The sequence below is a fragment of the Lepidochelys olivacea genome (genome assembly GCF_965140295.1).
Source record: "Lepidochelys olivacea isolate rLepOli2 genome assembly, chromosome: 11".
Taxonomy (NCBI): domain Eukaryota; kingdom Metazoa; phylum Chordata; order Testudines; family Cheloniidae; genus Lepidochelys; species Lepidochelys olivacea.
The window spans coordinates 43,026,002-43,039,335 of NC_140421.1; the positions used below are offsets into that span (position 1 = coordinate 43,026,002).

The 13,334-nt window shown below is 42.1% G+C and overlaps 1 protein-coding gene across 6 annotated transcripts in view; it reads right to left on the reverse strand.

Moving 5' to 3' along the window:
* Positions 1-8,864, reverse strand: part of ATF2 (activating transcription factor 2) — a 93,645-nt gene extending 84,781 nt beyond the window's left edge. For 2 of the 6 annotated variants that reach the window (XR_014713519.1, XM_084642790.1), the window contains exons 1-2: positions 8,774-8,863; positions 2,274-2,324 (exon numbers count right to left, since the gene is read on the reverse strand). The gene's annotated coding sequence lies outside the window, so the exon portion shown is untranslated. Of the gene's footprint in view, positions 1-2,273; positions 2,325-8,077; positions 8,343-8,433; positions 8,692-8,773 lie in introns of those variants that run through there. The other 4 variants (XM_084642795.1, XM_084642792.1, XM_084642791.1 and 1 more) reach the window with 4 other exon arrangements.
* Positions 8,865-13,334: the final 4,470 nt, after the last annotated feature.

Here is a 13,334-nt window from a genome sequence, read left to right on the forward strand (position 1 = left end):
TTCTACCTGTCTGTCTGTCTACTGGTATGCTGGCCTTCACGTGTATGCTTTGATGTTAGTCCTACGTGGGGAGAGATGTATGGAAGCAACACAGGTGGCCTTCAGATACCAAAATAATCTGTTTAAGATACAGCAAATGGAAATGGGAAAAAGGAAATTGTTTTCTTGACAGGTACTTTTGAGCCAGCCCTGCGATCCTTGTATTATTTATACACATGATAGAAGTAAACTAAAGAACGTGGTCAATGTTAGGCAGCCAGACCAGGTGACCTTGATCAATACCACTTGCATAATCCTTTCCCCAAAATTAGATTGGGCTTGTAAGAAAAACATTTCCTCACTTGTCATACTGTTTCTCTGATCACAGCCACATCTTTAAATAGGTGTACAGTAAAGTAACTTCACCCGAAATTGTAACTAAGAAAATAAGAGTTTAAAAGTAGTATTTACCCATCTGTCAATTACTTTACCCATACAGAATGCCTCCCTCCAGAATTCAACATAATTTAGCATGAGACTCAAGCCCTATCCACAATGGTAGTTCAGGATAACATGGCTTATCTGATCAGTATGCAAAGGCAGAATAGTGTAAGCATTTAAAAACCATTTCTCTAGATTTTTTCACCTTTCGAATCTATAAATGTTTTAAAGCTTATGCAGAATCCACACTGGCCAGGCAAACGTTTTAAACTTGTTTCTCTGACAGGTTTTCATTACCAATATAGGTGACACTTTAAACACAGTCTGAAGGGCAACAGTGCATCTCATCTACAAGAAATGCTGAAATAATTAATGATTTACAACATACAGAACTTACAGTAATGATAGTTGATATAGTGTGTGTCTTTTGGGCCTTTCAACTACAGGGCAAATTTCACTGTATCAAATGAACAAACTCCATACACCTGTCCTTCACGCAAAAGGCTAATACTTTATCAACATTAATTCATCAAGATTAAGTTATTTTGACATAACTAGGGTTTCTAGGCACTACGGTAATACAAATAATAAATAACATAATGATGTTCTATATGAATGCAAAGCTTAATCATCAAGCCCAAAGCATCGCACTTAAAACTTCTTAAAAAGAAAAGAGTGCAAATGGAAGTGGAGTGGACATTAGCTAGAGTACTTGCTATACTGTATTTGAAGTTTTTACATTTTAGATTTTTAATTATTTTATTTTTTGCAGATCACGTCAAAATCCATTCATCTCTCGTTCTCTTCTTTTCCACCACTACGGGTGGATGGGTGGTAGCCCATAACTGAATGTGATGATACAATGAAAATGTAAAAGCAAACACTATTTTTAAATGCGGAAACTGAACATTTCTTTGAGCTATTAGGCTACCTAAACAGTAGTGAAACATACTATATGCACTGATGACTGCTAGTAGCCCACTTGGTCTGCACTGCTGTTATTAATGCATGGCTTTGTTTATATACACAGAAAAATTACCCTAGATTCTTTTAATAAAAAATGTTTAATGCAGGCCTCTTGGATTTGAAGGGGCATTAAACTGTATCCTTAAATCCTTATTGTACTACAATTAAAATAAATATTGGACAGGTAAGCCAGAGCAGGCAAGGAAGAATGGTCACTTAAAAATAAAAAAGGCATGTTTGATTTATTTAATTCCTGATTCTTGTTTTCTTACAATGTCTTTTTCAGATAAGAACATAAATTTACAAAAATCTGTTTAGGTGATTGACAATAAAATAAGCAGTGATGCAGACTATAAGAATAAAAAACTGAACACAGGAAAGTACGTTTATTTAAAATATTTACTTTAAATTTAGGTATTAGTTTTCTACTGTTCCAAGCTTAACATGGGGAATCTTAGTTTGGATGGGGTAAAGGGACAAAGGAGCAAGAGGAGAAGTGTTCAGGTTTTTTTATTTACCGGATTAAAATTATCTAAAGTTAAAAGCAGTATCTTCTAGAGCCAAAAAGAAACAATACAAACCAAAATAAGTAACAGAGTTCTAAATGCTAGCTCACTTGCTACACTTTTATACTTTCTGGGTGAGATTTTAAAAAGCATTCCACTCTAGCCTAATCTTAGTTCCCACTGAAGTTAATGGGAATTATACCATTATTTTTAGGGGAGGAGAGCTGGGATGATTTTGAGCATTTTTGAAAGTCACACCTTTCACTTCTGTATAGAAGTTGGTAGATGAAAAATCTACCAAATTAAAGTACTTAATAAATAATGAAAAATAAAACAAATTAAAATTTTTAGTTTAAAAAAAAAAGTCACAGCTGCACTGACCTGGAGGGGCTGGAACAGCTTCTCTCAGATTCCTAGAACACAAGCGGAAAGCTGAAACAAAATGAAGTTTATTTACTGCTTCACATTTACAGGAAAATCCACCCTCCCCAAAGAAGGGGGTAAATGCCTCGTTTTACAGACCTATTGGATACCACCACCGGATTTGAAACACAAAAGTGTTTAAAACACAAATGAGATTCTCCCTACTGTAAGTCAACCTTCTGAGACAAAGTATTTGACAGTCTGGACCAAGGGGTTTTCATCTGATGTTCAAACTTACTAGGCAGAGAAATTACTACTGGCCTCCAAGAATTGTTCTCCCACCCAGCTATACTCCTTACAAGCCAGTTCCTGTGCTTTCCTTAGCACAGGATATGCTCCAGTGTACTGCCATGAGGCTTTTGTATAGGGTTGAAGGGTGCTTAAATGACAATTTCTGTGGTGTGTCAGAGTCCCTGCACAAGTGGATCTTCTGAGCAATGTTCTGTCCCTGCAAAGGAGAGTGGGGGCTTGGTCACTGAAGCCTGTAGGACTACAAATGAGCTGGGTGGGCTCCACTTTGAGGCACCACTTGTCATAAAAGGACAGTGCTAAAGAGAGTGAGGCCTTCAGAATACAGTTTAGGAGAATTTGCAGTAAACACTTTGAGATGGGAATGGAACCAGGAGCCTAAGCTCCTAAAACTCACTTACGAGACAGGAGCTGTGCAGAGGGTGGAGGATTCACTACCTAAAGCAGGGGCTGGAAAACTTTTTGGTCTGAGGGCCACATCGGGTTTCAAAAATTGTATTGAGGACCGGTTAGGGGAGGCTATACCTCCCCAGACAGCCAGGCATGGCCCAGCCCCCGGCCCCTATCCGACCCCCCCTGCTTCTTGCCCCCTGATGGCCCCCAGACCTCCCACCCCTAACTGCCCCCTGCCGCCTCATTCAACCCCCCCCCCCTTCCTGACTGCTCCCCTGGAACTCCTGCCCCATCCAACCACCCCTTCTCCCTGACTGCCCCCGGAACCCCTGCCCCCATTCAACCCCCCTGTTCCCCACCCTCTGACCACCCCAACCCCTGTTCACACCCCTGGCCCCTGACCACTCCTGGAACTCCCCTGCCCTCTATCCAATTCCCCACCCCTTACCACGCTGTCTGGCTGGAGCCAACCACGCACTGCGCAGCACAGAGCACTGGGTCAGGCCGGCTTCTGCAGCTCTGCTTCCCCAGGAGCTTGCAGCTCCGCTGCCCAGAGCACTGTGCTGGAGTTCAGGGGTTGAGCAGAACGGTCCCGCGGGTCAGATGTGGCCCACGGGCCATAGTTTGCCTACCTCTGACCTAAAGGCAAGGAGAGCCAGAGCCTCCTACTTTGCTGTTGTCACTATTTGCCTTGCTGTAAGAGGCCATTTTGTTTGCCCTGGGAAGAAGACTTAAAGCTGGGCTTGCTCTAGTGGGTCTTGACGAAGAGAAAGAAGGGATCTAACAACTACAGCATCATGAAGAGATCTAAGCACAAATAGCCACAGCTTTTTCTGCCCGTCTGAATGGCTAACTGCTTTATGAGGTTCCAAGAAGAAAGCAGCGGAGAGAGCACATAGAAGGAGCACAGCTAGACAGAAAGTAAAAAAAAGTTTGAAGCTGATGAATTGTCACATTGCCAACCAATCCAAAAAGCAGAAGGAAACCCATTTGTCCAGATTGTCAAATGACCTCAAGTAGAAAGATCCAGTACACAGCCCAACAACATCAGCAGACCTAATTATGGAATGGGGTATGTGCAGAGGAACAAGGAGAGTATGACTTGGTGAGACAGGGACAGAGCTGGAATAAAGGTGAAATTTTTCTGTGTGAAAGGCAAGTGGAAGGGTAAGCACTGCAGGCAATATGCAAGAGATAATTTTTTGTGTGTTGAGGTTTTTTGATAGGAATATGAAAAAGTAAAATTACTAATACTGATACAAATACAGGGAAGGACCAAATAAGCAAATATGAGTTTGGGTGATAGGATATAAAAATAAGTTTAACTACATTCATATTCTCTTCTAAAGTGTATTTTATGTCCTTAAAAACATTTCTGTTCAAAACATTTCTGTTTCTACTGTTACTGAAGCTACAACATCCTATGATAAACTACATAATTAGCTGAATCTGGAAACAAAGGTGACTTACAGTTTGGCAAAAATAAAATTTTAGTTCTCTCAGAAATTTCCACAATAATATTCTTTTCTAAGTGAATTATGATTTATCTTCTGAATTCACCTGTCTGGGTTCTTATATCTCAAAATTTCTCATGGAAATTCAATTAATCAGAAATGAAAACTCTTATCTTCTGTCACTACAATATGCAAGGTCATTTTTACTGTTTCAACTTTATTAATAAAGCCAGAAAGTTCATTTCTACATTGTTTCACACCATCATATAGCTATGAATTTGATACAAATACTCATTTCTGAGTTTTTAATATGAAGAATTGTTTCACTGGTAAGATTTCTGTTATATAAAACAGTAGATTTTAGAAGGGTCTTTACCAAAATAATAGAATTGACCACTTTGAGCACTCCATTGTGAAACTTGTCTGCATTTACCTACAAATGGAAGTGTTCTACACTTCTTGGACTCAGTCAAAGCCAAAACTTCCTCACTGTAAGAACAATGCAACAGACTGCATAGGGAGGTCATGGAAGCTCCTTCACTGGAGGTTTTCAAAAGGAGGCTGGATAGGCATCTGTGTTGGGTGGTTCAGACAAACCAAATCTTGCAACTTGGTGGGGGGTTTAAACTAGATGACCCTTCCAGTCCCTTCTACATCTAAAACTTATGTTGACCAAGCTACATTGCAGCAAGATGTCATTAAGCCCTGGCATAAACACCATTATTCTTCCATCCACCTGGCTACTGTCTGTTGATGGGGTGGATTTACTAAAGCAATGGAAAAACCCCCTCTGTCGCTGTAGCAAGTGTCTATGGGCTGGTCTGCAATGGAAAGCTATATCAGCTTAGCTATGTCTTGCATGTTGCATGTAAGCAGTGCTAGGTCGATGGAAGAATTCTTCAATCAACTTAGTTACCACCCCAGTTATTGGGGACAATAACTACTTGAAATCCAGTCATTTTCACAAAAATTAGTTAAAAGTCCTTTGAGAAACCACACAACTACCTTTGAGTTTTTCTGCCAGTTTTTGCAGTTTTATAATCAGATTTTTTGAAGTGTCCTTCTATTATTGTTATGTGAAAAATTAGGGAAAACTCAGTGCTGACAAATAGACAAAGGAAAATTGAAAAAGGTTTGTTTTTTTCCTAATCTCTTTAGAGTAGTAACATTTTAAGATAGTAATCATAGGTATTTCTTGTAACAACAGTAAAGGTATTTCAGATAGAAGTGTGACTGGTAGGTTAACAGTGTCCCATTAATGCCAGGAGAATCTACATCTGGTGTCATATAAAGTTGTTTTTATTTATTATATGTTCTGCATTAACATCCTACAGCTCCAAGAAGGAGCAGGGACCCTTTGTGCTAGGTGGACAAATATGTAGGAAAGCAGTACCTGCTCATAAGGGCTTACAGTCTAATTTAAGATGAGATGTAACAAGTGAGAGTAACAAGCAACAATGGATGGTTGAAGAGATGACAGGTGTAACAGTAATAATAAGATCATGCAGTTAAATAAGCTAGCTAATGCGCACCACTTGATGACTTCAGTAAGTATTACTATATAATACTGAACCATACTATGCTTGTTACTGTGAAAGTCTTCATTAGGTTCTTTTTAAGTGGGAATTTGATAAACATTTTCTAATATTGGAGGTGCACCAGGTAGAGATCAGATAAAATTTCAGAAAAGAAATGTATGTCAGCTAAGAGTTAAACATTGGCACATGGCTTTTATTTTTGGTCTTAAATATCTACAGACAAGAAGCTTAAACAAAGAAAAAAAACCCAAAGATGAACTAGAATGGCTAAAAATGGAAGAAGACCTTGACATAATAGGCACATCGGAAACACAGCTGAATGTCAAAAATTAAGGGAATACAGTATTATCTGGTTTCAGAGTAGCAGCCGTGTTAGTCTGTATTCGCAAAAAGAAAAGGAGTACTTGTGGCATCTTAGAGACTAACCAATTTTTTTGAGCATAAGTGAGCTGTAGCTCACAAAAGCTTATGCTCAATAAATCGGTTACTCTCTAAAGTGCCACAAGTATTATCTGGGTATATCCTATGCAAAACCAAACAGATTAGATTATACAGTGAACCCAAAAGATTTAATACAACCAAATAAGACAACATTTCTGAGTAGAAAGAAGGCTATACGGCAGAATCTGTATGGCTCCAAAAATTCCTACTAAGAAGAATACACCTATACCAACAAAATTAGGCTTACTAGCCTCCAAATCAAGAAAAAGATATTGAGTGTGCAATGAAGATCAAAATATTAATGTACAACTTAACTACCCAAATATAAAATGATGATAAACAAATAAGTTGCCCATCCTCCCACCCAAAAAATGCATTTTTATTATTATTCATTTAAATTTCTGTCAGTAACCTTTAATGTAACAAGGAATCCTGGTGAAGTTTAGTGTATTTTTTGTTTTTTTAAACTTCACACACTGCAATGAGGCCCTTTGAATCTGTAATATGCTATATAAATGCTAAGTGTTATTTTCACAATGGTGTTTTAGTAGGTGTTATAACTACCAGATCAGAGCAGTGTTCTACCTAATCCAGCATCCTCTCTCTAGCCCCAGTTCTGCAAACATTTGTTTTAAATCAATGGGGCTATTTCTAGTAGTAAAGTTAAGCATATGCATATGCCTTTGCCGCATTGGGGCCTCTGATAATAGCCACTACTTCAGAGAAAAGTTCAAGAAATCCTGCATTTGACAGTTATGGAATAACCTGCCCATAGGGGATTTTTTTCCCGACCCCATCTGCTAGTGGCTGTCTTATACTCTAAAGCAGTAGTTTCCACCATTTTTTCCATTTGCAGACCCCTAAACATTTTCAAATGGAGGTGCAGATCCCTTTGGACATTTTAGACAGTCTGCAGTCCCTTGGCCACGGGCTTGAAAACCACTGCTGTAAAGCATAATATTTTATATCTAATGTAAGTGCAGATATTCTCAGTGGCCACATATATGGCTATTTTTGTTTGTTTTAGTTCTACTAAACTCTTGCACTCAAGACAACTTGGGGCAATAGAGGCACTAAAATCCAGGATTCACGGACTGGGATATAAGGGAGATTTGAACAAAGATTATGCTAAATGGGGTGGAAAGGAGAAAACAAAAAGGCCAGAATTCATTTATTTGGAGAAGCAGACAGCCTAGAACTTACTAGTTAAAGGGGGGGACACACCTCAAAAATTCATTAATTGTGGGGTCAAAGAAAGAGATCAAAATGTACTTATTTTTGGAAAGAACAAACAATTTATTTGAGGGATGGATGGGGAAAGAAAAGGCAACCAGAATACATGTGAGATAGGAGTATCCCAAATGATTTTATTTGCAAGACCAGAATTATTTTATAAGTGGGGGAAAGTCAAGAGGTTGCAATGTAAATTAAATAGGTGGAAGGATGTGGCAGCACATGAAGTCCCTACCTCCAATTAGCAAACTTAATCCTGAGGCAAGAGAGGATCACATTAGGAAAGATTTTCAAGCCCTATAATATAACCATCATGCTTTGAATGTCTGGGCACCAGTGCTGCCTCACATAAAGCATCTTCTTGGTGGACCACAAGTAGCTAAGAGGTTATAGATATTGAGAGGACCCTAGAGAAAACACACACAATTGGCAACAGTGTCCAGCTCCCACTCACCAGTCACAATGGTGATGGGCCCAAGCAGACCACCACAACCCAGGCCAGGCCTGAAACAGACACAGGTCACGGAGGTTCGTCCACATGCAGGGGCAGAGCGACAACCCCCTCTACGGCAGGTCAGCTCTGCCCAGCCCTCCCCTCTTGGCAGCTGCTGTGGGGCACCTAAGGTCTTCCGTCTTCCATCTCCCTCCGCCCTCCTCCCTACCCAGGGCAGACACAGGCGAAGAGAGGCTGGCTCGGCCCCCTCAGCGGCAGGGGGAGGGACAGGCCTCGCCGCACCCCTCAGCCCTCCCCCCGCAGCAGCGGAGAGAGCGGCCCCTCCGCCCCCAGGGACGGGTGGGAGCCTGCTGTACCTGTCAGGGCAGGCCGCTTCCGGGAAAGGAGCCTCGCCCTGGGGCGGGCGCGGGGACTAGCCTCCCTCGGGGGCGGGTAACGCTCTCCTCCGCGCTGGCTCCGGCCCGGACCTCGCGCCTCTACGGGCGGCGGGGGCCACAGGCCGCGGTCGGGGCGGGGGTCTCCAGGGAGAACGGCGCCGCCATGTTAATGCCTCTCGGACACCCCCACTTAGCCCAGGCCGCGCCGCCCCCCTTCACCCGCCCGCTACGGCTGAGGCGCAGCCGCGCACAAACCCCGCTACAACGCGACGGAGGCGCTGCCGGGCTCCCCTTCGCCGCGCTCTGTTTACAAACTCACCCGGAGCAGATGGGTCGAACCGCACATTAAAGGCCCGGTCCCCAACAGGCTTCCGTCCCTTCTCGCGATAACTCACTGACATTCCCCAAGGCCAAAGAAAAGGGGTCACGTGACTCACGGGGTGCTGCTGGTGGAGGTACAGAGCAGGCCTCTGATTGGCTTGGAGGATGGGGCCCTTTAGTGTCTGTGTGGCCGGAAGTGGTAAGCAACAAGTCACCGGCAGTGGAATGGGATGGGGGAAGGACGCTGGTAGTGGCATAAGCTAAGCAGGGCCTGCAAAGTCACGCGGGTGAAAAGGGGACCTTCAAGAGCTGTTACTGGTTTAGTTGGCGACTGTCGAATGGTTACTCTTCCCTCTGGGTTTGAACTGAAAATAATGCGGGGACGTGGTTGAAGCAAATGCACTTTAGATGAAATGTAAAACTGACCCCCTTGTGGTAATTTAATTTACTTTATCTTTGGGGCAGGGACCATCATTTTGTTCTGTGTACAATGCCTAGCAGCACAATGGGGTCCAGGTCCATGACTGGGGCTCTAAGGGGCTATGGTGATACAAATTAATGATAATTAAAGATGCAATTATACATCTGCAAAAGTAGTGTTAGCTTGAGTGTCACAACCAAACTGCATCTTCAGTAATTCTACTTTGTCTTGCTAAATTTCCCCTTAAGTTTCAATTAAATTTAGCATTCTTCACTTACTGTCCTAAACCATGTTTCTGGGCTCTGCACAATGGCTGGTGAAGTGATGCCTTTGTACACTCAAAAACTTTCTCTCTCTCACCAACAGAAATTGGTCCAGTAACAGATATTACCTCACTCACTTTGTCTCTCTAAAAAGAAAAGGAGTACTTGTGGCACCTTAGAGACTAACCAATTTATTTGAGCGTAAGCTTTCGTGAGCTACAGCTCACTTCATCGGATGCATACTGTGGAAAGTATAGAAGATCTTTTTATACTCTCAAATCTTGGGAGACAGGCCAGTCCTTGCCTACAGACAGCCCCCCAACCTGAAGCAAATACTCACCAGCAACCACATACCACACAACAGAACCACTAACCCAGGAACCTATCCTTGCAACAAAGCCCGTTGCCAACTGTGCCCACATATCTATTCAGGGGACACCATCACAAGGCCTAATAACATCAGCCAAACTATCAGAGGCTCGTTCACCTGCACATCCACCAATGTGATATATGCCATCATGTGCCAGCAATGCCCCTCTGCCATGTACATTGGTCAAACTGGACAGTCTCTACGTAAAAGAATAAATGGACACAAATCAGATGTCAAGAATTATAACATTCATAAACCAGTTGGAGAACACTTCAATCTCTCTGGTCACGTGATTACAGACATGAAAGTTGCGATATTACAACAGAAAAACTTCAAAACCAGACTCCAGCGAGAGACTGTTGAATTGGAATTCATTTGCAAATTGGATACAATTAACTTAGGCTTGAATAGAGACTGGGAGTGGTTAAGTCATTATGCAAGGTAACCTATTTCCCCTTGTTTTTTCCAACCCCTCCCCCCGATGTTCTTGTTAAACCCTGGATTTCTGCTGGAAATGGCCCACATTGATTATCATACACATTGTAAGGAGAGTGATCACTTTAGATAAGCTATTACCAGCAGGAGAGTGGGGTGGGGAGAGAGAAAACCTTTTGTAGTGGTAAAACACCCATTTTTTCATGCTTTGTGCGTATAAAAAGATCTTCTATGCTTTCCACAGTATGCATCTGATGAAGTGAACTATAGCTCACAAAAGCTTATGCTCAAATAAATTGGTTAGTCTCTAAGGTGCCACAAGTACTCCTTTTCTTTTTGCGAATACAGACTAACATGGCTGTTACTCTGAAATTTGTCTCTCTAATATCCTGGGCCTAATACAAGGACAGCAACATTGCACACAACCTTTGTACTTTGTAAAGTACTTTGAGATCATGAGGGAGAAAGGTTATAATATATATGTAGGAGCTTTACACAACTGTAAAATAGTTCTTGATTGGACATGGGGCTTGAAAGGCTTAGAGTAGGGAACAATGGGGATTTTATACTTTCCAACTAATAGGTGCTGGGGGTGCTGCCACACCATCTGGCTTGAAGTGGTTTCTATCATATACAGGGTTTACAGTTTGGTTCAATGACTCAGAACCCTCACTATACAATTTTTCCAGCACACCTGTTCCAACTATACCACTCCCATCTTTTCTCACATAGCAGCAATTTCTGAGGAGCTACATTTTAAAATGTACCACCTACTGGCTTCTAGCACCACATGGCTTGCAGCACTGGTTGCCTAAAAGTGATCAGAGAACTGTGGGCTACAAGGCTAGTTGTTCAGTTCCCTGCCTTTCCTTAGTCTCAGATTGGCCCAGAAACCTTGGGGGGGGGGGAACAGGAGGCAAGAACAGATAAAACAGGAGACACACAGCAGCAGGGACAAGATGAGGAGTAAGAACTGCCGATGCTAAACCCCAATATATCCCACTCCACCATATGCTGTAGAGCCATTATAGTGGCCTAGATCTGGTTGGGGAGAAAGCAGAGCAATCTCTGAGAAGAAGCAATGAAGGTCTCTATTAACTGCCTCTGTGTCAGATACCAAATGAGCTAGGACTAGAACAATCTACAGAGCACGTTTTCTGAGTTCATGGTGTTCAGAGTGCCACCAGATTTTTTCCTGTTGTGGTCCATACTAGAAGAGCAGGTGATGCAGTTTTCAGTAAAGTCAGTACAGTGAATACTCTATCACTATCTATAGTATTGTCCCATCAGACTGGCATTTCATTTTGTGCCTGTCTCTCTGTTTCCACAACCTGTGTAAGAGTTTTCTGGTATTCAAGCTCCTAGAGGGATGAACATCATCAAAGCCTGTTTGATAAACCTTTGCTGTCCAATCACAGTTATGATGGTGTGGCCCTTGCTGTCCGCTCTTCAGAATATTTGAGCTAATGACTCTGAATATAATCAGTTTTAAAATCATCTCTTATGACTGCATTTTTTGAGTGTTCAGGGTAAAGTCCTATAGGAAAAGGGGAAGAGTTAATGGAGATTACACCGATTATGAGCCCCAGGAGGATACAGGATGGGTTGAAGAGGATTACAAGGGAGAATAGGAATGGAAAGAACTTGCAGCCAGAGGGAACAGGGGATAGACTGAATAATAGCACCGTCACTAGGAAAAGACAGGTCTATGTGATTGGGGACTCTTTACTGAAAAGAATAGAAAGGCCTGTAATCAGAGCTGATCCAGAGAATAGGAGAGTATGCTTTCTTCCAGGTGCTAAGATACGGGATGTAGACCTGAGGTTGAAAAGGATTCTAAAGGGAGCGGGAAAGAATCCCCTAATTATCCTTCATGTGAGAACAAATGATACGGCTAGATACTCACTGGAAAGTATTAAGGGAGACTATGCTAGGCTGGGGAAGACGCAAAAGGAAATTGAGGCTCAGGTAATCTTTAGTGGGATTCTGCCTGTTCCTAGAGAAGGGCAACAAAGGTGTGACAAGATTATGACTATCAACAGATGGCTTAGGCAGTGGTGCTATAAGGAGGGCTTTGGGATGTATGGCCACTGGGAGGCATTCATGGATAGAGGTCAGTTCTCTTGGGATGGACTTCATCTGCGTAGGGAAGGAAATAGACTTCTAGGATGGAGGCTGGCACAACTGATTAAGAGAGCTTTAAACTAGGAATTAGGGGGAGATGGTTGGGAGACGTCCAGGTAATCTCCATGCCAGAATTTAGCATTGAGAGGAAAGAAAATGAAGTAAGAGTGGATACAGCCGTGGGTAGGAGGAAGGGCAGTGTAGATACAAGTCTAATAAGTTATACTGGTAGTAAAATGACCGTGCCTAATAGGGTACAGAATGTGAGCGAGGCCAAACAGCAAAAATTAAGATGTTTGTACACTAATGCGAGGAGCCTAGGTAACAAAATGGAGGAACTAGAGCTACTGGTGCAGGAAGTGAAACCAGATATTATAGGGATAACAGAAACATGGTGGAATAGTATTCATGACTGAACTACAGGTATTGAGGGGTATGTGCTGTTTAGGAAAGACCGAAATAAAGGTAAAGGTGGTGGAGTAGCATTGTATATCAATGATGAGATAGAATGTAAAGAAATAAGAAGCGATGAAATGGATATGACTGAGTCCGTCTGGGCAAAAATTAAATTGGGGAAGAAAACTATTAGAGCCTCCCCTAGGATAGTGCTTGGGGTGTGCTATAGATCACCGGGATCTAATTTGGATATGGATAGAGCCCTTTTTAGTGTTTTTAATAAAGTAAATACTAATGGAAACTGTGTGATCATGGGAGACTTTAACTTTCCATATATAGACTGGAGGACGAGTGCTAGTAATAATAATAGGGCTCAGATTTTCCTAGATGCGATAGCTGATGGATTCCTTCAGCAAGTAGTTGCTGAACCAACTAGAGGGGATGCCATTTTAGATTTGGTTTTGGTGAGTAGTGAGGACCTCATAGAAGAAATGGTTGTAGGGGATAATCTTGGCTCAAGTGATCATGAGCTAATTCAGTTCAAACTGAA